Raw genomic sequence first — 22,946 nt, forward strand, 5'->3', positions numbered from 1 at the left:
TTTTCAGATTTTCTGGGTAGATACCCAAAAGAGGGATTGCTGGGTCATATGGTAATTCGATTTGTAATTTTTTGAGGAATTTCCACACTGCCTTCCATAACGGCTGCACCAGTCTGCATTCCCACCAACAGTGTATGAGGGTTCCTTTTTCTCCACAGCCTCTCCAACATTTGTTACTATTTGTCTTGATGATAGCCATTCTGACTGGGGAAAGATGATATCTCATTGTGGTTTTTATTTGCATTTCTCTGATGATTAGTGATGTTGAGCATTTTTTCATATGTCTATTTGCCATTTGTATGTCCTCTTTGGAGAAATGTCTCTTCAGGTCCTCTGCCCATTTTTCAATTGGGTTGTTTGTTTTTTCGTTGTTGAGTTGCATGAGTTCCTTGTATATTTTGGATATTAGCCCCTTATCAGAGGCACTGTTTGCAAAAACCTTCTCCCATTTAGTTGGTTGCCTCTTTATTTTGTCGATGGTTTCTTTTGCTGTGCAGAAGCTTTTAAGTTTCATATAGTCCCATTCATTTATTTTAGCTTTTACCTCCCTTGCCTTTGGAGTCAAATTCATAAAATGCTCTTTGAACCCAAGGTCCATAAGTTTAGTACCTATGTTTTCTTCTATGCAGTTTATTGTGTCAGGTCTTATGCTTACGTCTTTGATCCATTTTGAATTAATTTTGGTACATGGTGACAGATAGCAGTCCAGTTTCATTCTTTTGCACGTGGCTATCCAATTCTCCCAGCACCATTTATTGAAGAGGCTGTCTTTCCTCCATTGCATATTTTTAGCTTCTTTGTCAAAAATTATCTGTCCATATTTATGTGGTTTTATTTCTGGGTTCTCAATTCTATTCTATTGGTCTATGTGTCTGTTTTTCTGCCAATACCATGCTGTTTTGATTATTGTAGCCCTGTAGTACAAGCTAAAGTCAGGGAGTGTGATATCTCCAATATGGTTCTTTTTTCTTAAGATTGCTTTGGCTATTCAGGGTCTTTTGTGGTTCCAAACAAATCTGATGATTTTTTGTTCTATTTCTTTAAAAAATGTCATTGGGATTTGATGGGTATTGCATTAAATCTGTTTATTGCTTTGGGTAATATGGCCATTTTAACTATGTTGATTCTTCCAATCCATGAGCATGGAATGTCTTTCCATTTCTTTGTATCTTCTTCAATTTCTTTTAAAAATGTCTTATAGTTTTCAGCATACAGGTCTTTCACATCCTTAGTTAAGTTTATTCCTAGGCATTTTATTCCTTTTGCTGCAATTGCAAAAGGAATTGTTTTTTAATCTCTTTTTCTGAGATTTCCTTGTTAGTATATAGGAATGCAATGGACTTTTGTACGTTGATTTTGTAGCCGGCAACTTTACTGTATTCGTTGATTGTTTCTAATAGCTTTTTGGTGGAGTCTTTAGGGTTTTCTATATATAGCATCATGTCATCTGCAAAGAGTGACAACTTAACTTCTTCATTCAAATTTGGATGCCTTTTATTTCTTTCTCTTGCCTGATTGCTCTGGCAAGGACTTCCAACACTATGTTGAAAAGCAGAGGAGATAGGGGACAGCCCTGGCGGGTTCCTGAATGTAGAGCAAAGGGCCTCAGTTTTTCACCGTTAATTATGAGATTAGCTGAAGGTTTGTCATATATGGCCTTTATTATATTAAGGTATTTTCCTTCTATACCTATTTTGTTAAGTGTTTTAATCATAAATGTCTTGTAGAGTTTCTGCTGAAAAATCTGATAATCTAATGGTCTTTACTTTGTAGGTTACTGTCTTCTTTTCCCTGGCTCCCTTGAGGATTCTTTCTTTGTCATTGGTTTTAGACATCTTCAATACAATGTGCCTTGGAGAAGGCCTGTTGGAATTGAGGTAATTAGGTGTTCTATGCACTTCCTGGATTCGAGGATCCAGTTCTGTCCACAAGTTTGGGAAGTTCTCATCGACAATTTGTTTGAATATATTCTCTGTTCCCTTCTCTCTTTCTTCTCCCTCTGGTATGCCCATTATTCTTGTATTGCTCTTTCTGATGGAGTCAGAAAGTTCTTGTAGAGTTCTTTTATTTCTTTTAAGTCTCAAGTCTCTTTCTTCTTCCGTCCGTGTCATTTCCAGGTTTCCATCTTCGATGTCACTGATTCTTTCCTCCATCTGGTCAACTCTGCTACCTAAGCTGGCTATTTCATTCTTAATTTCTTCTATTGAGTTCTTAATCTCCAGAAATTCTATTTGGTTCTTTTTTAAAATTTCAATCTCTTTCATAAAATGCTCATGTTGTTCTTTGATTGTGTTTCTGAGTTCATTAAACTGCCTTTCTGTGTTTTCTTGCATCTCATTGAGTTTTTTCAGAACTGCAATCTTGAATTCTTTGTCATTTAAGTCACATATTTCCATATCTTTAAGTTCATTTTCTGGAGACTTTTCACTTTCTTTCTGAGCTGTCTTGTTGCCCTGGTTATTCATGGCAATTACTGATTTATTATTTCTCTTCCTAGACATCTACAGGAGTGGCTTCTGCAACAGGTTGATAGGAAGAGGTCTTTCTTTCGTTTTCCAGTACTTGTTGGTAGAATGTTTTATTTTCTCTCCAGTTACAGCCTTTTTATCTCTCTCACACAGTAGTGCTATGTTTTCTCTTCAGTATTCCAGCTTCTCACACAATGGGAGGATTCCCTGGGAGACAGGCTTCTCCTCTGTTAATAGTTCGCCTGGGTCACAAGGCGCAGTGTCCCTGTGGGTATGCGGAGAGCTTTTGAAGTTCCAAAGCTCTTCCTGCACCAGATTCAGAGCCCGTATGTTTCAGCAGTTCTGTTTACTCCTTCAGGGTCCTCCCAGATAGGTGGGGCCAGGGGCGGGGTGAGTTGTGAAAGGTGGCCCAGAGCAATGGCGGTGACCACCACCACAGCTGGTCCTGCTTCCACAGCTCCCTCCCCTTTGCTGGAACTAGTTGGGCTGCGAATTTGTGTCTGTGGTCCACAGTTCTCAGAACAGCACATATTCTGTTCTTTTGATCTGACACTGCTACTGTGCCGCTTCTAGCACCAGGCAGGTGGGGGCAGGGTGAGCTCTGGGAGGGTAGGGAGGGGACGGCTAGTCTCAGTGCCTAAGGCTTCCATTCTCTGCTCGGCAGTGAGGGCTTAAACCACCGTTTTCAGCCTTCTTCCCTCAGTCTTTTCTCCGAGGTTTCTGCTGTGAGTGTTGGTTTCAGCTGTGTTATATGCTGTCCCCTCAGCCCTTTGGTCCATAAGTGGAGCCCTAGCAGTCCGAGTTCTTCCCTCTCCCGCAGCTGCAGTAGTTCCGGGAAGCAGTGAGCTCGGAGCACTGAGCTAGTTCTGTGTCCTGCGCCCACGCAGCTCCGTCTCCGCACTTCTCCCTTCTCTCCTCCCCCGTTTGCACGATTCGCCCACCTTTAGGTGAATTCAGTAGTGGGCCTCTTCATCTTGCCTGTCTGCTGTGCAGGGAGTCCTTTGTGGAGTTATTGTTGTTTGATTAGTTGTAAATTCCAGGGGAGCTTTACAGAGGTTCACCTCATACCGCCATTTTGATGACATCTCCTATATCTGATATTTTCTCATGGTGAGAATCAGGTCTTTGCACTCCAGCCCAAAATATGACATTGGTAGTATCGTTTCCTCTCAGGACACACTATCTGCAGGTGCATGAATGTCCATTTGACCCTCACTGTGATGTTAATTTTTTTCACCCAGTCAAGGTGTTGCTCGACTTCTCCACTGTAGCTAGACTTTTTCTCTTGTAATCAATAAGCATTCTACGGGAAGATAATTTCAGGCCATGCAAACATGCTTCCCTCATCAAAACTTGGCCCTAGATTTCCATGATAATGGTGATTCCTGTCTGGACCCTTTTTTTCTATAACTGAAAATAGTCATTATTCCAACTCCAATACTCTCTTCACATTTACCAGTTCGCACATGGTATAAGTATTTGTGTATTTGTTAGTAGCACAGACTCCTACATTCCTTTTGTTTTATTAATGTAGACCTTTATATTTAACCATGATGCTTACTAGAGTTTTGTTTTCTAGTAGGCGTATTACTTCTCTATTTTAACCTTTGGCACAGCCTAAAAGTATGTACAAGTTATTTTTGCATTGGTGCTAGAGTTGTATGATATGGAAATAGTTTTGTAAACATCTTTTTCTGATGATGATGCAGTAATACTGAAGGTAGAAAAAATGTATACACATTTTAAGAAAGGAAAAAACTATTAGAATTGTAATACTCAATATATACCGATAATAAAAGATGAATACAAGTCACGTTTGACTTCTGCAATTACGAGAGGTGCTCAAAGTGACATCAGCATCCAGACATTTCTGATTACGGCAAGCTACTGCTTGAGCAACGTTGACCAAAGTGTCCATTTGTATACATTTTTTTTGGCATGCTTGGCATATAAATCAGTGTGTTATGATGCCTTATAATTTTATGCATTGGTAAGAAATTATGTTGGATATTTGAGAATCATTCCATAATGCAGCCTCTAATCCTGCTTTTGCCATTAGGCAACTGTATAAACTTTGGCAAGTCACTTAATTTCTCAGATTTTATCACCTCATCTGCAACTGCAATATGAAGAGAGGTATAAATAGTCTCTGGTATTTAATTTTGGAATTCCCTGATTCTATTTTCTACATATTAAAGATTCTGAATCTACTGAATAATTATCCCTAAAAATGTTTCTCTCAGGATATTTTATGACTTCAAAATTGACTATGATCTTTAAGCCAAAATTCATCTTTTTCCTCTCATAAAAATTTGTACTTATTTTTAAAGGGTATAAAGTGATGATAGTTAGCATTTTCCTCATCTCCCCCCCAAGTTCAAAGTTACTTTTTCTTCTTGGGGAATTTTGTTAAAAGCTTATGTCACGCTAAGCATTTACGTTTTAAGGAAAGAGGAAAATTCCTCACAATTAGTGATTATTTTTCAAAGCAGAAGTGCTTTGGAGGCCACTGCAGTGTTATTCTTAACACTTAAATAGTGATCTTGTATGTTTATTGCCAAGCAAATCATTCTGATTAAAGTAACACTGTCACAAGGTAATAATCATATCATCTAATAATGGTAGTCACATATTCAAACACAGAAACGGATTTACTCATTGATAAAACACATGCCAGGTGACTTAAGATATTTGCGAATAAGGCAGAAAAATAAGGAGGACTAGTAAGACTATTAATAGAAAATGCAAGGAATAGTTCCTAAATATTCTTTATCAGAGTCACTTAAATTATGAGCTTATCCACCCTGAACATTTTTGTAGTGTTTGCTTAAGAGCAAAACTATCGAAAATGCTAAAATACCATAGAAATCAAACTTAAAATAGTGCCTGGCACATAGTAACAAAACTCACATGTTAGCAGTGTTACTGTCACTACCATATGATGGGCAAGCTTGGGTACAGAAGCCAGACTGTGATTAACTATTTACTGCTAGGCAGCGGATGTTTAAGATGTAACCCTCATCGTATCTTTCCTTCAGGGCTTTCATTACTTCCTAATTGTAGTCAAAGGAAAACTGTTTGTGGGCTGTTTGACCAAACCTTCTGTCTTTCATGTTCGGTTGTATTAAGTGCAGCAGCAGCTGGAGCAGAGCTGCCAGGCAGAGCACCCTCTTGATTTCCTCATTGCTCTGCAGCCGTTGGCCCAGGTTTCTATACCATATCGTTGTTTTCAATGTGTCACTCAGTACATGTTAATGACTTTTCCTGCGTTTGGTATCCTTTGCAGAATTGTTGAAGTGAATGTTTCATTTTCTTGGATTGGATTACATCTAAATTATCTCTGCTGATTACAACTCACAGATTTGATAGGGAATGACGCCGAAAATGTGGAAATACACACCTATTCGAACTTACTTTTTCTTTTCTCCTCCTCCTCCTCTTTCTTTTTCCTTAGCTTTTAAACAAGCTGATGTTTCTGGAAGTACGTTGTACAATAGAACATGCTTCACTCTGACCTTCTCTCCTGGCCACGATCCTCGCCCCCATTACGCTCACCTTACAGCTCTAAGTCAACCTTCCTCCTGACTCTCTTTAGCATGTACCACGGTGCGCCTTTGTTTCAGTTCTTTGTGTTTCTGTCTCATGTTCCCCTGCTAGACTGCAAGCTCCTTCAGGGCAGAATTCCTGTCTGATCTTTCCAGTCACTGCTCCTAGCACAATGCATTGCATGCGGGAGGCATTCAATAAATAATGTTGATGGAACAAATAATTACTCCTGGAAAGTGACAGATTCCTTTAGTTGCAAGGCGAGAGTGATGGTGTGATTCCGTGTGTTGTAATGTGTGGCCTAATAAGATCATCCATCTAAAACCTTTTTGGTTGTGCTGTTCAGTGTGCATCTTACAATTGCAATTACCCTTAAAGTCCGTTTAACGGGCCAAATCCCATTTAGTTCCACACGAGCCACTCAGAAAATATGGTGACAAAATTACGAAGCGATTACAGTGTCCACATTCAAGGAAATTTCATTAATCTGCTTGTAAGCAGTCATATTGTCACATTGGTTTAAATATTCTGTTCACTGAATATTTAATATTTAATATTCTCTTCACTGAAGTCTTCAGTGAAGCAACAGAATATTTAAACCCATATGTGTTCAAGTATGGAAAAATAGGGATCAAAGTGGTTTATGTCCAATGACAGCATTACAACTTGATATAACAGAATTTCATGTTCAATACAACATACATTTCAGAAAGAGAGGTATTCATATGTAAGTAAGGTATAAATGAAGGCCTGTGGGTTGGTCGGTTGAATTTTAGTAAATGCATAACCTATAGTGATTTAAATGCCACAGGCAAGCTGGAAGGTAATGCTAAATACCTTCTCAAGGAGGAGATTAATTCCTAGCCCGGAGTATCTAGTTTTCCTTGGCAATGCTAAATGTAGTTGTGCTCCCTCTCCCAGACACATTGGGCATTTCAGATAAATGGCATGTTGCCAATTCCTCCTAAGTGGCCTGGTAGCTGGCAGAATACATGCTCAGCCAGTGTCCGCCTGCTGGGACACCAGCCGGGAGTGCTGATGAAGTGTCAGATGTATACTTCGTATACATTAATCTGAAGAGAAGAAAACTCATTTCCCCATTTGCTTCTTCCATCTTTCTGTCCCTCCCCACACACATGGGTAGTTTATCAAAGAAGTCACAGTCGTCAAAAGCAGGGGGATTAATACAAATGCTGCTTTCTGGCAAGAAAAGATGGAAATTTCAGGAGGCAAAAGCAGGACCACTGGTGACTTCGTTTTCTGTAGGAAAACAGGGTTGCAAGCCTTGGTGGTTAAAGTTTAGAAATGGTTTGTGTGCCCATCATAAGAAACATTCACTTTTTTGTGTGCTTTGGAGTAATGGATGGTAGAAGCACAGGGAACATTCGTTTCCAGTATTTTTCTCCAATTTTCTGTTTGAATTAAATCATGAGACTTACCTGTTTTGTTTGTGTGAGTATCCGTGTCACATTCTTTCTCACCGAGGTCTTCCAAGACCATCCTGCCCGAAACTTTTCCCCACATTGCAGGCCACACCCGCACTTAATTCACTCACTTTTCTCTAACGTTTTATCCCCTTCCAATATACTACATAATTTGCTGAGTTTATGACATGTCTCTTACTACGCTAATGAAAAATTCATCAGGGTGGAGGTATTTTTCTGTTTTTCTCAGCTATTTCCCCAGGGCCCAGAATAGTGCATGGCACACAGTAGGTTCTGGCACACTGGAGGAAGCCCTGTTGAACGTGTACACAATACATTTCCTTTCTGTACATTTGTAGTGCACTAGAATGGAATCCTGTTTAATTCTTTTTTTTTTTTTTTGGTGTTTAAATTTGTGATTAAGTTTTTAAGTTTATAGTGTTTAGCCTAATGAAGAAGCTATTCATCAAGCCAGAGAACAATTAACTGTGCAAACTGTATTCAGGGATTAAACTATAGTTGTTCAGTTAGAAAATGAGAATGAGGGGGAAAAGCAGCGTGGTTAAGAGATCAACTCCAGTCTCTACTACTTGTTAGCTGTGTGAGCCTCACTTTCTTCATCTGGGAAGGAGGGCTCACGGTTGTAATAACCTCATGAGGTTAGTGTGAGGATTAAGTGAGTGAACTCCTGTGCAGTACTTTGCATAATGCCTGTCACTCAAATGTTGGCATGGGTGTTCCTGGGGTTGGTAGGAAAAACGTTTCTTGGGGGTTGGCAGCTAGGGTTAGCCGAGATGGTATTATCAGAAGCGAGGGAAATAAGCACATTCTTCTCAAATCGTTTGATTTGAGGTCGTAGTTTAACCTTTTTGGCCTTATCTCCTTGTACGATTGTGGACCAACTTGTTTCTTTCTTCTTCATTTTCACTCAGAATTCACCAGCCCAACAAACTGGAAGATACGTTTCTAGAATACTTAACTTTTTTGAAGAGGGAAATGCTTTCAAATATTGTTTTTCAACTTTTAATATTAGGTTAAGTGGTATAATTTTATGTTTTTTCAGTGGCCCTCTTTTGACATTGTATCCATTTCTTTTAATGAAAAAATTATGTTTCATGATGTACTATAAATATTAAAACCAAACTATTTAAACTGTAATATATTCAGAGAATCTTGATGAATATTCATCTTTTCTATCTGCAAAAAAATGCATTATGAAGAGTCAGGGAAAATTCACTAAACATATGCAAAAGTGCATTTTTCCTTTTTAATTCATTCAGAATGTACTGACATAATGTCAGCATTTATTTAGGGTACAGACTTTATTTGCAGTCATTTAATATTATATCAATACTTCATTAGCCTTATAGCTCAAAAACCAAAACCTGAGCCGAAGTCCAATTAGTTAACTCTGAGAGCATACCTGTTAAATATTGATGTAGGAACAATTTGAATGCCCTTGGATAAATTGCTTAACAAAAGTTGCAGAATACAACTATAAATTAGCATTTCTCCTTAGCCATTATGACTCAATTGAAAAGCTGAATAATATTCCAATGTATGGATTTATTACAATCTATGAAACTATTTTCCCCCCTTTTAGGTTATTTCCAAGTTTTTCCTCTTGCAAGTAATGGTGATAAGCAGGCTGTTAATAAGTCCTTATTAGCCTCTATTTTTTCAGGGTAGCTTCTTGGAGTGGGATTACTGTGGCAAAGGATGTGAGCATGATGGAGTTCTGCATACTCTTGCTAAATTGTTTTTAGGAATGCTGTATACATTTACGCTTCCCTATATGGAGAAAGTGCATCTGGCCAGCAGCCAGCAGTCAATAGTGTCTTCTTAAAAAAAAAAAAAAAAAAAAAAGACGTAATTTTGCTTGTTGATTAGCTGAAAAATAATTACTGTTTTTGAAATTTATTTTTTGATTTTTAGTGAAGTTGATATAATTATAGGACATGTTGAACTCATATACCAAAGCCCTCCAGATAAAGCAATTTTGAAATTAGAGTTATCCATGCTTCCTCCTATAACTTCTTCCTTCCGTTCCCCAGATCAGCTTACCATACCAACTGTGGGTAACCTTCCCCGCTCTTGGGATCCAAGCACTGCTGAGTGTGATTACAATGTATGTAGCTGAAGGCATTATTCCACAGTTCAGAATTTTTTTCATCTGGAAAGGAGTAATCTCAATTGTGAAATAGTGCCTTCAGCTGTGGACATTATAATCAGCGTCTCAGGGGTGCTTGTATTCCAGGAGTAATACATCTCCTAGTTATTACCCTCTGAGCTAGGTTCTGTTTATAGTGAAGGGATGAATTTTCATAACTCAGTGCTGAAATAGCGATAGGGAGCCCTGAGCAGATTATTATAGGTCAGGCCTAATCCATGAAGATAAATCTCATTACAGGCTCACCTGGGCCCATCCACAGAGTAGCTGGTTTAACATGAGTCTGTAAATCAAAGATCAGCTTAAAAACAAACAACAAAATCCTCACTATAATCTAACTACTGCCTCTGTGAAGAGTACTCTAAATGTGCATCTTTACTCTAAACATGCTTGGGTGCCTTGAGAATAATTAGCAGAAAACATACAAAGCACATTGTGATTCAGTTAAGGAATAAATGAAAAACTAATTATTTGGGGGAGGGGGGAGATTTTTTTTTTTAAATGAAATTCCATCCAGAAGTAGTCGCTGAAAATTTCCCATCCTAGTTTTCTCTTCTTTATATTTTGCAAAGACTAAAAAATATTCATTACCTCATGTATGTGTTGTCCTTCTGGGAAGGTTGGGGTGCCTATTGGAGTGGCTCTCTGTGTGGAAATGCCTAGACAGACTGGTCAGGTGTGGACTTCTAGTTATCAAAGGCACTTGAGAGTGAGTGAGATGAATGGTACCCACAAATATTCTATGGGATTTAAATAGAAGAGATGCATACCCTCTTTTAATTGTTTTTCATCATAGAGGAGAGCAAAATGAATGTATAATAGCAATACCATATACGTGTGTGTATGTGTGCGTATCTATATATCTATATATCTGTATCTCTCTGTCTATCTCTGTGTGTATGCTAAAGCTTAGGTTTCGTTTATTCCCCATTTACCCAACTGGTGGACCTATTTGGGAGCTGGCCAACCTGTTCACCAAGCATTATGAGATGATCCATAGAGCTGCCATCTCATCTGTCTTATTCCTCACTGTGTCTTTAGCACCAACAGCAATGCTTGGTATGCATTTAGTACTTAGATAATGGTTGTTTATTAACAAATGTTGAGGAGGTCTTGATTCCAAGTTTTGATAGTTTTTCTAAGGCTCCTGTTGTTCTGCTTCCTGGCGCCCAGACTAATTGAATGGTTGGGATATCAAGGATGTGATTGGGTTGTGCGTCTGTGGAGATGAGGTAAAGGTGGTGAAGCAGTCATGGCAGCCATCATGGAAGTGTCCCTTGGTGTACTGTTGAACAAGTACCACTCTGGTGGTTCCTGGTGTGACACAGCTTGCCTTTCTGGTATCCTTTGGTCTCCATGATAGAGTATCAGCACTTGCCTATTTGCTATCTTACTGTCGAAAGGATTCTGAAGCTCAGGAGAAACCAAAAAATCCATAGTATTATAATTAGACAATAGTTCGTGAGAGGGAAGGTATTAGGATGTAACACTACCTTTATTAGGAAAAATGAAAAATTATCATTTTAATTCATAAGCTTCTTAGGCTTCCTGGTTATTATGGCTCTGGAAAAGCCAACATACTTCAATACCTTATTTTTCTAGATATACTTTGGTGGTTAGTGGAATGAGTAGTATTGGTAATTATACTTACTCCTCCTTAGTTGGTACCTGAAGTATCTAGTGTTGAATTCTGGATCAATGTGTTCTCATCATGCTCATTTATCAGTTAATTAACTATAGCAATGAAGTCCCTATGACACAACTAGTATTAAAACCTACATGGAAAAGATGTGACATGTCTTGCTTTTTAAGGAGCTTCTAACCTAGTTGAAGTAAGGCTTCTGAGAAATCAGAGAGCAAAGTAAAAGATAATAACATGCTGGATAGTTGGAAGCTGTGAGAATTTATATGTGTAGAAGAATGATGTGGGCTGCAGGTTTCTGGAAAGTTTTAGTTAGACAGGATTGAAGCTTTGTATCTTCAGGTATTTTAGCCAAAAGGAAATGAAGTCTTAATTTTTGTTAGATTCAATGATGAGATGTGAAAAGGCTTATTGGATTATGGAATATTTTCTTTGTGATCTGATGCTATGTTAGTTTGTTTTTAAGGGAAGAATGGAGTAGTGTAGCAGGTGTAACTTAGCTGTTTGTGATGTACTAAATTCTTGCTTCTATTGTTCAGGCCACATCAGTCTCCATTTAGAGAAAAAGCTTAAACAATGGGTGCTAACTAGCAGAGGATATTTTTACAAATAATATGCAAAGGCATAAAGCCCTTGATAATTCTGAATTCACACTAGGACTGATCGTCATTCCAAGCCCTGCAAGTTTGCTTCCTAAGAGTCCTAACTTCTGTTCCTTCTTTCATTTACGTATTTTTCTTCGTTTCAATCCAAGATGATCCACTACTAAAACTTGGGTTGTTCTCTGGAAGGTCTATATCCTAGCAATCTAAGAGTCTAAGATGCCACATTATTTGTTTGTGCTGTAGGATTCTGTATTCGCTAAGTAATAAATGGACTTTAATATGATGTGGATCTCTCTCTCTCTCTCTCTCTCTCTCTCTCTCTCTCTCTCTCTCTCTCTCCAAGAAAGCAGGGGTACACATTTATCATTCTTTTTTCAAGAATAAATGCTTCTTCTAGGGCTATTATGAAACCATTGCATAAAACCAAGTTGTTTGTCTTTCATCATAGATGCCCCATGCTTTGCTTATACGTATAGGTGCTCTTAAGTATGTTTATTTCTTTCCTTGTTTCTTTGTATAAGTTAGTTGTTTTGTGATTTTTTTTTTTTTTTGGTTCCTAGACACAAGCAATAAGTTTTAGCCTGATAAATAATGTGAACTAGTGATATAACTTTGTCCCCCCTTTTTTCATAGCTCTGATCAAAAAGGCATTAATTAAACTTAAAGGCATTAAAAAAAAAACTTCTGTGTTTTTCCCATTTTCTGGAAAACATCTATGCCCTTGAAAGATTCACTTTATGGAGGGTTTCTCATCTTTAAGTGCTCCTAAAGTTTGGCAAAGTAACTTGGGCAAAGTGTACAGCTTACCATTCCCCAAAGGGCATCAGATTCCTCGTATCACGCCCTTCCTTGTTCTGGAAAGAAAATACCTTTCTATGCAGCAACCTACGTTAAAAAAATTTTTTTCCCTACTTTTTTTTTTTTTTTTTTTTTAATTTTGAGTAAGTTTATTGTTACATTTTTGCAATAATAGATGAGGTGCAACTCCCTACTTTTTGCCTGGCCAATGACTGTGTGTCCTTTAGCACATGCGCTTATCTTCAAGGAAGCCTTCCCAGCACCTCCACCCACCCTCACCCCAACCCGGGTCATACAGCCCTCCTTCGAATTGCACATGTCTGAACCAAAGTATTTATCACATGGGCCTGGAATAACTCTTTGCTTGCCTTCACTCCTCTTCCTCCCTTATCTCCAAGTGGTCTGATTGTCTAAAGAAGTCAGGAAAACGATTTGTATCTAATGAAGATGTAAGATTAGAATATCGTTGGATGGGATCCTACAAATGGCACTGCATGAAATATCATGGGTTTATATTAGGGTGTGCCCATAGCACCTCTGTACATTTTAATTGACTTTTGAGAGCCTTGCTTCTAAAAATGAATCCTGGAATTGGAGAATTTTATGGATTGAGAAGGCTTCTAGTCACCTCTCTCCCCTTGACTGGAGAGATTGTGTGCTTCAGTGGCCTTTGTCTAAATTGTGATTGTTTCTTACAAGCACTTGATTTAGAATTTAATTCTTATAGGCAGTGTAGAGTGATTGTTAAGAGCATGGGCTCCAGAGCCAGGCTATCTGGGTTGGAATATGGACTTTACCACGGACTAGATGAGTATCTTGACCGAAGAACAAAACCTCTGAAAAATGAGAACTGTTAATGGTACTTGTCTTACATGGTTGCTGATAGAATCAAGTGAGATGGTACATGTAAGGCTCTTGGAACCCATAGGAAGCGCACAGTAATGGCAACTGTGGTATCTTTTTCAAGAGTGGTAAATAGATGTATTTAAGAAATCAGGGAACTTCAGTTTTTTAAATGAATATTTGAAGTGTATGGTTTAAAGAGTTGATGAAGCTGGCCTTGTGAAGTATAAGCTTCTCTATGATTATTTTCAGATAACTGCTGTTTCCTGCAGGATAATTCAAAAGGCACAAAACTTGTTTGAAATTACAAGTTATAGGAAAAGGATAATGTGGTGTTTTCAACATGAAATCAACTTTTAGGGTTGATGTCATTAAACAATAAAAAATAAAAAAAGGCAACCAGAAGAAAGCTACCCCAACTCCTTTGTTTTCACTCCTCTCATTGTATTGCACAAAAGACTCTCAGGATCCTGGTCTTCAGGAGTATACTTTTTGTATTGAACATATGACTTTCTTTCTATCATTTGGCCAGGTGTAACCAAGTTAGGGGATGCCTGTTGGGCCTCTAACATTTTTGCTGGCTCACCCTATCAGTAAAACATTTTTGAGTATGCAACCCTAATATGGGAATATATTTAAAAATGATTTACATGTACTTAGAGGGGGTATTAAAAAATATTTCAACACACAGAACACTTACTACATGGTTTCAGCAGGGGCCTGGAGTCAGCTCAGTTTGCCAGGTCTTAACCATTTGGTTGCCACATCATGGAGAGGTGTTGGGGTAGGTAATGAGAAAGATGGAGTATGTGCAGAGTGCTTGCGGCAATGGCTGTTTGCCAACCTGAAAGGAGGTATTTTAGCCATCAGAATTGGCACATATCAGCTGAATATCAGCGTGAATATCAACTTTTTTGTACTAAAGCCAACAAAAAAGAGGAGATATAGAAAATGGAAACTGAGATACTAGTATTTTTTTCCCTAAATCCCATTTGATAACATTCTGCACCCCTTTGGTACCCATATTCCGATTTGTGTGTCTGTGGAATATTCTATAAGGTCTGCCTTCTAAACCTGCCAGAGTAGAGCTTTGTTGATTGAAAAGAACTTTGAATATTCAGTGAGGTTGCTTTTTCTTTTTGGAAAGGTTCATTTTGTTTTACTTTTAAGTGGAAGGAATAGCAGATTTTTGCTGCACATGTCATTAACTGCCACTAAATTGACACAAATGTTGACAGTTATTGTGAGAACAGTTTCAAAGCTAATTATGTTAATTAGAATGTAACATACTAGTAATTACATGTATTCAAACATCATACTATCACTTTCTGTGTTTTATTCTCCAGCTGTAAGACATTCATTCATTTTTTGCTTGAAAAGCTGCCGAATTATAGCTAACAAATAATTGCCAGCAAGTAAAAATTGGTTCTTTAGAAATATGCTCTAATTGGTTAGCTATGTAAAAGACAGAAACAAATGTTAGCATGTTAAGCATATAAATTAGGAATATTATGAAATCCTTAGTTTGAGGCTTTTCATTTAAATAAGCCTTCTTATTGCAATTAATATTGTCATTTGGTTTATGACCCTTAAAAATATGTTCCCTTTCAGCATTTCTTGGAGTCCTAATTTAGCTTTCTTATACATGTTAAAGGATTTGCAATTTAGATTTTAATTTGATTTCCATTCTTTAAAATGCCATTTTTCTTGTATTTCATTTTTATTTAAAGCATGCTTCTCTCTGTATTCATGGAAACTAGGCATAAACAAACTACTAGAAAAATCAAGTTTTAAGTGAGCCAAAAACATAAAACATTTTAATAGGCATTTCACATAATTAAGTATTTGAGAGCCCAACCAGAGAATTATGGCCCTTTGGAAACAAACTTTATGGGGCGTGGTTTTCCTAATTTATCCTGTTACAGGTCTTTAAAAAATAGCATTTTTAAGATTGATTTTAAATCCTCATCAGTTTTTACATATATGTAGAGTGTTAAATATGCCTGATGATTTTGTGGCCATATCTACAATAGTTTTGATCTTTGTAGCTTTTCAGAGTTTTGAGTATATGTTTTTATGATGTGAGTGACCCTTTTCTAATTTGAGTGCATGTGGGTTGTTGTTGTTTTTTTCTTTCCCGATTGTGACCCACATAAATCAGCCTAACACTTTCGGTGCCATGACCTTGATTCTCTAGGACTTGCAATATACTTTTCTCTATTAATTAGACTTACAGTCTGGCCCCAGCGTGATGTGCTCAGAAGGGAGGAGAATTTCTTCTTAACACCACCTCTTATAATGACCATTACATAATTCTACTGGCAGATGCTGTGTTCTGCTGTCTATTTTTCTGCTAAGATTTTTGTTCAGCATGTGTAGAGCTCCTGTCATCCTTAGGATATACTCGCAGGCCCTTTGTCTTGCTTTCTTTACTAATTGTTCTTCAAAACATAGCAGATGATGAAAAAGACTGGCATGTTTGGAGTTGGGAAACTTAGGACTGAATTCTAGTACTGACGTTTCTTGGCTTAGTAATTCTGGACAACGGTCACTTAACCTCCTTGGGCCCTGGTGTCTTCATTAGTAGAATGGAAAGGGTTAACCCTGACAGTGTTGTAACAATTAAAGAACATAACACATGTCAGATATAACTGCTAAGCATTCTTTGTGTGTTTCTCTATTCCTAGGCTCTCTATCCTATAATCAGTCAGTTTGTCTATTCCTGTGCCAATATCACACTTTCTTAATTACTCTAACTTAATAACAAGTCTTATTAACAACTAGTCAAGAAAGTTCCTTTATGTCATTGTTATTCTTTAAGAGTATTGGCTATATTTGGCATGTTTATCTTCTGTATAAATTAACTTGTAAAGTTCCACAACCTGATTGAGATTTTTTGATTAGAATTATGTTAAATCCTGAGATCAATTTGGGAAATTGACATTTTTATGATGTTGGGTTTTATTATTCTGGAGCGTAGTATATTGCTCAATTTACTTAGGACTTCTTTAATGTTTTTTAATAAGGTTTTATTATTTTCTGCTGAAGGAATTTGTGTATCCTTTGTTAGATTTATTCGTAGGAATTTTAAATAGCATCCTTTAAAATTAGACATGTATACCTGTTTGCTAATGTATGGAAATTCAATTAGCTTTTGTTTATTGATTTTTAAATTAATCAACCTTGCGCATTTTTGCTGATTCTTACTTACCTGTAGATTTGGGGAATCTACAGGTAGTATTTGGGAGTATTTCGTAGACAATGTAGACAATGATGATCGGCAAATAGTGACAGCTTTATTTCTTTCTTTTCCAATCTTTCTAGCTTTTTTTCTTTTTAAAAAATTTTACTTCATCAACTCAGACTTCCAGGATTATGTTGAATAGAAGTGATGATACCTTATCTTGTTCTTAAACCTAAAGAGAATATTTTGGACGTTTCATATTAGGTGTGATGAATTCTATGGTGCTTTTGTGGGTAGGGGATGCTCTGTATCACGTGAGGAATGTCTGTTTTTGTTCACTGAGATTATTTTTAATATCAAATGCCTTTTCTGCAGTCATTGATGGTTATTGATCTTATGCTTTTTGAAAAATTACAACATTGTCATGACGAACAACTTTAAAAATACCTTTCTGCATTTCGTTTACTAGTATTTTGTTTAGGATTTTACCACCTATGTTTACAAATGGTTTTTGCTTGTAATTTTATTTTCTTGTATTACCTTTGTTAGGTTATATGAGCTCAACAAAATGAATTAGGAAGATATCAGTTATTCTTGCAAAAGTACAATAATGCTGCGTGATAAACTGCAGTTTTTCAGTGGCATTTATCAGTAGTATTTATTTCCTGCTGTGGGTGTGTAGGTTGGCTGGGGTGGCTGCTTTGGGCTGTGGATCTGTGGGTTGGCTTGACTTACATGCAGACTACGGGTCAGAGTCATGTCTTCTCCGTTTCTTATTCAGGGACCCAGGGTGAAGGGCAGCACTTACATGTGGTGTGGTTTTCTCATGTTGGAGGTTGGAAAGTACTATAGGTATGAGCAGAAGCACTGACTACTTTTTAAGAACTAGATTTGGAGCTGGCACAGTACGACTTTTGCCCATCTGGGAAAGCAAGCCACATGGTAAAATCAGTGAGGTAGAGAGGGGGAGTGAGGCAGTATTTGCTAAACAGTAATTTTATCTACCACAGGGAAAGTTCCTTTTGTTTCTTGACTATTCTGAATACTGTCTATACACAGCCATCTGTACCTGATCATTTCTTTGCAGGGCACTTTTGATGGATCCAATTTTAATGGTTATAAGACTATTCAGATTTTTAATTTCTTCTCGAGTCAGTTTTGTATTTTGTAATGTGTGAATTTGTTTATTTAATCTAAGTTTGAAAATTATATTTGAGTGTGGTATCTGCAGTTTTGATTCCTTCCACATTTTTAAAATATTGTTTAGTTGTGTCCTCTCTCTCTCTCTCTCTCTCTCTCTCTCTCTCTCTCTCTCTCTCTTTTCTTGATTAGTTTTGCCAGAGGATTGTCTATTTCATTAATTTTGAATGGTGTTTGGATTTCCTGACATGCTTAGCAAAGTATTTTTCCTTCTCAGATTCTAACAATATTATCTCATATTTCTTGTCATATCTTTATGGCTTAATTTTTATTGTTTAAATCTCTGATCTATTTAGAACTTATTTTTGTTAAGGAGTAAAAGAAGAGTTCAGCTTATTTATTCTTTTTCCAAATGGCTCGCCAGTTATTCCAGCACGATTACTGAACAACTTCTCTTTCCCCCCCATCTATAATACCACTTTTAATGTATATATAAAGTGCATTATGGGTTTATTTCTTGACTCTGTCTGTTCCTTTGATTTGTGTTTCTGTATTTATGTCTTAAAATCTAATTCTTACAGTTTCATGATGCTTTTAACATCTAGTAGGGCCGCTAGAGAAAAACCTTGTTGTTAAATTTATCTTCAATTACATATAAAAGACTGCTCCTCATTTTAGTATTTTTCTATCTCTAGAAATAGCTTCCTTACTTTGAAAACCAGTGAGAGGAAAAAAAATCATCCCTTGTGAAAATATTAAATATCCGCTACTTTTTAAAAATCCTAGTTCTTTTGGGTCATCAGTGAGGAGAGAAACCATTTCTTCTTTTGTCAGGTTTCCACATTCATCCTTCTGGCCCATGCATTGTGCAGCATTGAAGCACCATTCACCTGAGCTTTCACGTGGGAAGTTCTCGTGGGGTTCTGAGACACATCATCCTGGACCTTGCTGTTCCCTGGAGCAGGACTCACTGATCACTGCAGCCACCAGCCTAGGAAACTGAGCCTGCTGGCAGGTCTCCAAAGGCTGGGCATATTTTCAGGGACAGGAGGTGGGATGATGAGGTCCAGCATTCCCTCTACATGTGGAGTTTTGCCTCCTTTGCCAATCGCAGGGGCTACTGCTTTGATTTCATGAAAGGGGTGACCGGTCTTCCTAATTGTATGCAGTTGTGAAATCATAAATGCCACCAACTGCCGTGCTAGCTGTCAAGATGTTCTCTGCTGTGGAAACTTTCTCTTGGTGGCAGTGTCACAAGAGCCACCAGAAGGAGAAGTGAAAAGTTAATCATGGCACCCCTTTGCTGGCATAAGCTGTTTTCCCAGACTGTCTTTATTCTGAGTTATTCAGAACATCCTCTGCCTCTTGTGCTGACGAGAAGGCCGTGCGCAAAGGGGGACGGGTACTGACAGCATACAAGAAATAATTCCCCTCATCCATCAAGACTGACAACCCTTGCATTCCTCTTCCTGTTAGAGGAGGGAGAGGCTCGAGCAGGATTGAGTGGTCCCCACTTGTCTGGCATTTTAAACAAATCTGAATTTGATAGGAAATTAACTAGATGCAGCCAAAGTTGCTGGTGGCAACACTTCTCACTAAAGTCTTCAGCCTTTAGCCTGTCCCACAAGACTGAAAAAGATGTGACAAACTTGCGTCTGAATTGTGACCATCCTCTGAGCCTGTCAGTGCTGAAAGCTCTTCATTAAGAGGAATATCCGATACATACGATACATACGTATACATACGTATACGTATACATACGAGGGCAATGAAACTACATTTTTGATATGGTAGAACTCGATTTCGTTTTCTGTCCCAGGAATCTAAGGTCCAGTTGATCAGTTGGGAAATTCAGGATTAGGTAACTTCGGTGTTTTAGAAAGTTGTTTATTTTTCTATCGTCAGATGGCTCATTCCCACAGGAAATTTAGAAAATTTCCTTAAAGGTAGGGATAAAAATTATGCACAATACGCAACCATTCTTAACATCTTTTCTCTAAGTGTAGATTTTCTTTTTCTTTAGTGCATCCCAGTAACTTGCGACAGCACATATGCGTTTTTCATTGTTCACATCTCTTGTTTTCTCCAAGATGCCAGTCTTGGGCTGATTACCTTTCTGATTTTGATTTCACCCTCTGGCTTTCTTTTCTGCCCATTTTCCTCTCCTGTAGTTCATAATTCTGGCAGTAGAACTCGAAGGATTTCCTTAATCTCATCCAGTGCTAACCCTTTGTCCCAGTGGCCCGTCTGACCTTTGCTACCCCTCTTTTATTCATGTGCTCTCTTCCCTCTGATTCTCCTAATTCCTGTGCCCATCTTTCCAATCACAGAGTTTACATTCTTCTCTTCTTGGGAGTGGTGTTGCTGAGGGCGCCGTGCCTGGTCTGTTATTTCCTCCTTGTATGCCCTCTCCTCAAACAAGTGGGCGACCTGACTCCTGAAAGAATGTGTCCCTCAGACAGTTGCTGCCCTAAGAATGAAGTCCTCCAAGTTCCACTGCTGTCAGCCCTTTTGTGTCGGCTGCATTAATATCAAAGGCGATATCCCTAGGCATCTCTAGATGGCAGCATCTACCTCCCCTTGCCTTGAGGCTAGAATAGAAAAGAACAGTTGATTGTAGTCCCAAGGATAATGTTTAGCGTGTGGCCCTGGTCTCTACAACGCATGTCTCCCCTTGTCCTTTCTTCTGTTTCCAAGTGCATTTTAAACTCCGCAGACAATCATGAAGTGGGAATATCCAATATATTTTCTTTTTCTGGATTCTTTAACAGTCTCCAACTGGTGAACCAGAGACATGAATTGAATTATTCAGTAGTGTTTTGTCCAGTGTTTTGTTGTGAGGAACATTGCTTTAAAATGTAGCCTGGGGTTTTTTGTTAGTGATTTTTTTTTTTTTCTTTTTTGAGGAATGCTCACAAGGGCTGGTGGATAGGGCGGCTGGAAAGATGTAGGAACTGAAATGCTAAATACTGGGCCCTGTTCTCCTAGTTCTTGGCAGGATTCTGGTGTGTGAAACTCTGGGTTGATTTTTGAGCAACTCGGTTTAACACTGATGCCAAATATACAGCCCCAAATCAAATAAATTATGTTGTTTCCTGGTTGCAAATACATTAAAGATAAAGATAATTCAGAGTCGCAATCAAGCACCAGAGAATGTTTAGCTTTAAAAAAAAACAAAAACATATATATTTATATATATATGTATGTATGATTTTGTTGGAATGTTTAGCTAGTTGTGATTTTTGTTGTTGTTGTTGTTTTTTCACCTGTATGTTCCCCTGTGAAACTTTGGACTCTTGGAAGCCCAGGAGAGCCATGTCTTTGTGTCCCTTGTTGTCCTAGGTCAGACCCAGCACACACAAGGAGTCCCAGAAACCAGGCTTACACTAACAGCATTTCTCTTTGCCCTACATTTGGTCGTGGTGCCTGATAACCGTAGCACAAACCATTTATCTCAGAATATTTAAACACACATTCTCTCTGCCTTAACTTCTGCGTTCCGGTGGAATTGTGTTCAGTTGATTTAAACAAAATATCCAACAGCTCAGCGAGAATCTGCATTCCATTGGATGTGGTGCCTCTGTCCCCGGGTCAGCCTTTTCTCCGTTGCTGTGAAAATTAAACCTAAGCAAAAGAGGTGAGCCAGATTCTGAATTGTAAGATAGAGTTTTGTCCTTTATTGGGAAACATGCCGGTTGAAGGGGTTCTCCTTTTCTGAAGGGTATCTTTTAAATGAGACCCAGAAGTGTTCCCAGGGTAAGGAGAGACCATTTCTAACTATACACCCACGAGAGCCTATTTGTGTGCCAGCATATGCCCCCTTCACCCTTTATTTTTCTTTCTTGGTGCCTCTCACCAGAGTTTGAAACCGAAGTGCCTTCCCCTCCCCACCCCCAAATGTGGCGTTTCGACAAACAGCGTTGGACGCAGAGGAAAAGGAATATTAATTGATCTGGGAGAGAACTTACACAGAGCTGGCTTTTCAGACATTTCGTCGGTAATTGGTATCAGAAATACTCTTGCCATGTTACTTTTCTAATAAACAAATAGGGGAACTCTGATTTCAAATAAATAAATAGGAGAGCCTCATGGTCATTTGTGACATACATCAATACAAATTTGGAACTTTATGGTTGGCAATCGGGCAACAACAATCTCACAGTGTTCTCATGTAGGGGATAATCTGCCCAGGAGGAAGGAAAAGAAGTTCATTCATTCCGTTGATATGATCCTTCCTTCAGTGCTGCTGATTTACATGTTAACAGTAATTATTTTTTAATACAAGAATGTATGAAAAAGAAAAAATTAAATAGCCCACAGGGTTGCTATCCTGTGACATTATTATAAAAATGCAGTATTAGAAAATTCTAAGAATACAGAGAGGTATAAAAAGTGATTCATTACTGCTTCTTGTCCCTCTTCCCAAAGGTAACCTATTGCTAATTGTTTCTTGTTAGTTGTTGAAGAAAAAATTACGTATGTCTCCAGAAATATATATTATTAAAATGTTTATATACTGTTTGAGCCTCACTTTTTAATTTGATATAAAGATCTCTCAGATCAGAACATACAGCTCTGCTGTGTCCCTTTTCATGGTGGCACAGTATTTCATCATGTGGAAACACCACTATGTAAATTGCTGGGCCAGTCCTGAGGGGGTGGCCTCTCAAACTAGTTTAAAAGCCCTGCAGCTCTGACCCATTTGACATCTGCTGTGAGAATGCTTGCACACCATTATTTTTAGTTGTAGGATGCTATGTAGTTGTTGGTGAGGTAAGTTTTCTTCCAGTGTGTAATCAAGATGACTTAGAGTGTATTGCATTGTATTAAAGAAATGCTAGCTGTTATAACAAATACAGTTGGAGTTCTCATTGGCTTAGAAGTTTGTTATTGTTTATTTCAATAAACAATAGAAGTTTATTTCTTCTTCACCTACAGGTCATTGTGGCAAAGATGTGCTCTGTTCCATGCAGTCATTCAGGGACTCAGGCTAACAGAAGTTCTGCCATGCAAGTTATGTCCCTGCCAAGGCCCCCCTGGGTATTGACACGGAGATAGTAGTAGTTTACGGTGAAAGACTGCATGGAAAGTGTTAATGAATTGGTCAGATCTTGGAGAGTGGCACA

The 22,946-nt window shown here is 38.1% G+C and overlaps 1 protein-coding gene across 6 annotated transcripts in view; it reads left to right on the forward strand.

Annotated features, from left to right (window-relative positions):
• Positions 1–22,946, forward strand: part of MAST4 (microtubule associated serine/threonine kinase family member 4) — a 545,650-nt gene that overhangs the window by 186,206 nt on the left and 336,498 nt on the right. The gene's annotated exons all lie outside the window — the stretch shown is intronic.

This window comes from Rhinolophus sinicus, chromosome 3 (genome assembly GCF_057876585.1).
Source record: "Rhinolophus sinicus isolate RSI-liver-muscle chromosome 3, RSI-T2T, whole genome shotgun sequence".
NCBI lineage: Eukaryota > Metazoa > Chordata > Mammalia > Chiroptera > Rhinolophidae > Rhinolophus > Rhinolophus sinicus.